This window comes from Ciconia boyciana, chromosome 9 (assembly GCF_034638445.1).
Source record: "Ciconia boyciana chromosome 9, ASM3463844v1, whole genome shotgun sequence".
Classification (NCBI taxonomy): Eukaryota; Metazoa; Chordata; class Aves; order Ciconiiformes; family Ciconiidae; genus Ciconia; species Ciconia boyciana.
In genome coordinates, this window is record NC_132942.1 from 21604452 (window position 1) to 21609154 (window position 4703).

Here is a 4703-nt window from a genome sequence, read left to right on the forward strand (position 1 = left end):
GCCAAGGAATTGATACCTAGACATGTTCAAGAGGACTTAAGAAAAGTCACTGCTGAAGCCAGCTAAGAAGAGTCACCAGATTGAAGGAACCAGTTTGCAGTAAGGGCCACATTTTGTTGTTGATGAGCAACACAAGGTATCTTTTTAAAGTTTTCTTGCTGTTCAGCACTGGAGCAGAAGCAGAAGTCTTAGGTGCCAACATCCATCGTAAACCAGCAAGAAAATGGATGAGATTTCCTGCTCCGAAACCATTGTGTCTCTCTCACAGAGAGCATCCCAGAGAAGGGGGCCACAGAGGCAGAGCAAACTGGATGCCGTCACTCTTGTGGCCACGTATGACGCTGCTGTGATACTGCTTCTTGTGAGCATCAGCCACACAAGCAACAGTTTCTTTCTCTAAATGCAGGGCCTGTGTAGTGTAGGTTGAACTGCAGTTCTGCACCACCTCCTGTTTGAGGGGATTAGCGAAAGGAGGCAGATGACTCCAGTTTATTGGTATGTTCAGTCATGACACATTCAAGGTGGAAACTGGACAGTTAAAACAAGCAGGTAACTGCAATAAAGATGACACTTCACTATCTTTTATATGAACCAGAGCCCAGATGGGCTGCCAGGTTTGCTGAGGTCAAACAGCAACAACAGACTGGTGCCTCTTCCTGGAGATCAGTGGCTCACAGTGGTGGCGAGGAAACCCATCCTCCTGCACCAAGCAAACATTTGCCAAGAGAGGACTGAGACCATTCCTGATTCTCCGAAGCAGCGGAGAAAAAACAGCAGGGAAATTTCTCTGCTGATGCTCCAGCACTTTTTTGTGCCATTTAAAGAAGCAGGAAGCCAGGAAGCTGGATGATATGGGGCGTCTTTTAATTACCAATAGTTGTTCTTGAAATTATTTAGCACTGAGCTGATGATGCCTGCTACTACTGTCATTTACAGGGATGGGCTCTTGAGGATCATACAGACATTGACCTCTCAACCCCAAAACCCAGCAGTAAAACAGAAGCAGAGGAACTCTTCTTTCTAGCCTTAAACCCAGAGTCACAAAGATGTCAGCACCAGCTGGGAGTTATATGCAAAAGACATAAAAGTAAAAAAAAAAAATCCAAATAGACATCTGGGAAAGGCAGCTCGTTAGAGGTGCTGCCCTGCTTTCATCAGACTGCAGCCTCCTGGGCAATGTGTCCGCCCTCCCAAAGGATGGTCATGTGCCTGATGCCAGGCTGGTAATGACTGCCCAGAGCTCCTGCTGACTTCTGCCATCCACGATAGCCATGTCAGTTGGAACTGGCTCCTGAGCCAAAAACACTTCTCATCCTGAACCTAGTAAGAACAAGGTGGCTTTCAGCTCCATCCCCTTCTTTAAATATTGGTCCATGTAGCTGCAGTCATCCTGAAAATTCCCAGGACTTCCAGTACAGTGATCTTTAATACACACATTCTTCCAGAGAATGAACTATTCAGAGAGTCCAGAGAGATTTTAGGCAGTAAGGGGAATGCAATCTCTGTAAAACCAAATCCTAAATTCACCATTCCCAAACTGAAAGGCAAGAATTCGGGAGCACTCTCCCTCTATCCTCCCCATCCCTCTGTCCCAGACAGTTGCTGTATTCATGCAAATGGCAGGCCAGTCTGCACTGATGGCTTTTTATCCGAGGTAAAGGAGAAGATGTACAAGAGCAGGAGTAAAGACACTGTTGTAATAGGCACATACATCTCTTGCAGAAAAACTGAAGAACAGTTTTTCTAAGTTCATGGTAAAAGCCTAAGCACCTTCTCTTCAATGGGTCTTTGAGACAACTCACATATCAGCCACTCTGAGGTTAAAAAATAAGTCTCCTCTTTGCTGTGGAGCGGGAGCAGCATGGATATGGATGGATCACTACAGGCAGTTAATAGTGATTTCCGGTCACCCACAAGGAGAAAAGACCAAAGTGTGCCTCAGAAAGGACTGCCTACCTGGCTAACTTCGTGGTTGCAAATGAACAGGAGCTGGGCTCATTTACATCCAAATGGCACTATCAAAACCTGATGAGAAAACAGCTAAGATGTGAGGAAGAGCTGTAAGAAGCCTTGTCCTTGCTGCATCCAAGCTCAGCCTTGACCCCAGCCCTGGCTGGAGGGAGGATGCAGCCGACCTGTGCCTGGCTCTGTGCCTTGCTCACCCGGACCTTGACCATGAACCGACCTCCCTGCTCAACCTTGGACCTGCCTCATTGTTACTAGATGGTGGTGGACCTTGGGCCTGCTCAGCTCACCTTGCTGAGGTATGGTGGCATTGCTGCTCCCTAACACCTCTCCTTCATCCTGAGGGCAGAAAAGAGCTTCTCAGGCTATGGAGTAGTTCCAGGTGTTGGGCAAAAATGTTCGGCAAGACCATCCTGCTGCTGGTGGGGCTGGTGGGCTGTGACTGGCACTTGCTCTTTAGCTCTTTGAGGCCTGGATGCCTGGGACCCAGCAGTCCCACTGCAGAGCTGGCTGGAAAGCTCAGCTCCTTGTCCCACACATCCTCACCAAGTGGAGACGCAGTGGAGAGAGGAAAAAGTAGGGCAAGAGCAGTGCCAGCCACCTCTCACTGCTGCACTGAGCCCATCCATGAGTCACCCCCATGGCTCTGTGCTTGCTCTGGGAGTAAGCAATAGCTGGGGCTCGTAGCCCTGTGTCAGGCACCTCTCCATGATGGTTAGGCTTGGGGCCATGCTCCTGTCCCCCACACCTTGTGCTTGGGGGTCTTGGGTTGAAGATGCCCCCTGAATCTGCTCATCGCCCCTCACAAACCTGGCAGTCCCTGCACATTTGGCTCCAGATCAGAGTACTGCCTGTGCTCCTTGCACACTTCTGCCTCCTGCTGGCAGCCATGGCACTGAAGCATAGGGCATCGCTGAAGCAAGGCTGTACCTGAGCACTGTGTGATGACCACGGATATCTGGGGCTTTTGCCCCTTCCTGGTGGTGGGCACAGTGGCGATGAGGGCATGGGGCTGCGGGGGTACACCACTGCCCTGCTGCTGCATGCCAGCAGTGGGCCAGGCTGCCTCTCTGCTGCTGATGTCCTGTGGCAGCTTCAACCGCCCCAGAAGCTGGGGAGTCCTGAGTCAGGTCTGATGAGGAACACTGCAATTAGTGCAAAAACTGAGCTGATTTGTGCTGTTAGGGAGCTCAGGGGGAAACTGGTTGTCCTCTGTTTGCCAGCTTGGGCAGCAAGCTTCCACTTCTTCTGAGGTTTGATTTTCCTGCCTCTGATTCAGCTCTGCCTGTGATTCACTCTGCCAGCAAAGGCTTTCACCTTGCCGTTTGCTTGGCCCTGGCTTTGCCCTTAAGCAGTGGCAGCAGCTGAGCCTTTCGCTGGCAGCATGGTTTCTGGTGGAACAAGGTTGTGCTGTCAGGTTTCCTCTGGGCTAGTGCTTGTCTTTCTATCTGTCCCGATAATATGGGCTGAGCTTATCAGCTATCTTCAGCCCAACCTGACTGAAGGTGGTGATGGGCAAGATAAGAAGCGCCCATATGGGAAGGGAGCAGGGTGTCAGGAAGGAGAAGGTGCTCGTGCCCCACAAGGATCCCCAGTGGATTTGAAGGCGCAAACCCTCGGGAACTGCGGTGGTGCTGGCTTTGCTGCTCACGCAGCTGCTTCTGGCTGTTCCCGTGTTGCTGAGCTCAGCCCTGATGCCATGCATTTACCTTGAATCTCAGAAGGTGCCCACAGCATTTGCTCTGTGCCCTTGGGAATGCTGCTCCGAAACAGGAGGTGGGTGATCAGGACCCATGTCCACCTGCCCACGCCCCAGGGCCAGACTTCTCGGGTGCAGTGCTCTGCTCCCTGCACCCAGGGGTAAGGGTCTCCTACCACAAGCAGGAGGTCCCTCACCCGCAGCAGCACAGCTCTCCCCTCTCTTCCTCTGTCCAGTGCAGCACCAGGCACTTGGCACATCCTGGAGGCCTTGGCAAAGATCTCCGACACCTCTGCAAACCAGCAGGCCAAGAGGAGCTGGGTCTCTGCAGTGGCCTTTGCTGTCACAAACCCTCCCTTACAGCCCTTTCATCTGTCATTTTTGTCTGGCTTGCTGGGCTTGTCGAGGGTACCTCACCCCCAGACACAGAGGGATGAGCAGCCCAACATGTAATATCTTGCACCAAAAACTCCATGCAAGTTGTCCCAGGACTGCACCCTGCCCCCTTCCCAGAGCTCCAGAGGGTCTGGCACGACCTTTGGGGATGGAGAAACACTTCTGCAGAGTGCTTGGGAGGAATGTGGGCATGAAGGGCATCAGCAGGCACCACAGGTGGCTCCCAGTGTGAAATTACTGGATGGAGCAAAGGCAGGGAGGTTTCTTGCACTGTGCGACTACCAAATGTCAAGAGTTCCCCAGGCCTGAACTCTTCTTCTACCTCCACATCCCGAGTGGGTGGAAAGTGAGGATGTTTGTGTGTGACTCCAGCAGTCTGGAAGGTACCCTGGAAGTCCTACATATACTCCTTGTGCATGCAGAAGCCATCAGATTAGCCAGGCCATGCTGGCTGGATGTGTTGGACCCAGCACACACATACACACTCATGGCTGGGATTTCCAAAGCCCCGTCCAACACCACTAGCCCAGGATGTCCAAGGGCAGACTGCACATCGTGCCCAAGCTTTAGGATAATGCAACTTACTCCAGAGGAAAATGCTTTACATGATATGAATCAAAGCAGATGAAAAAAACCCCACCCA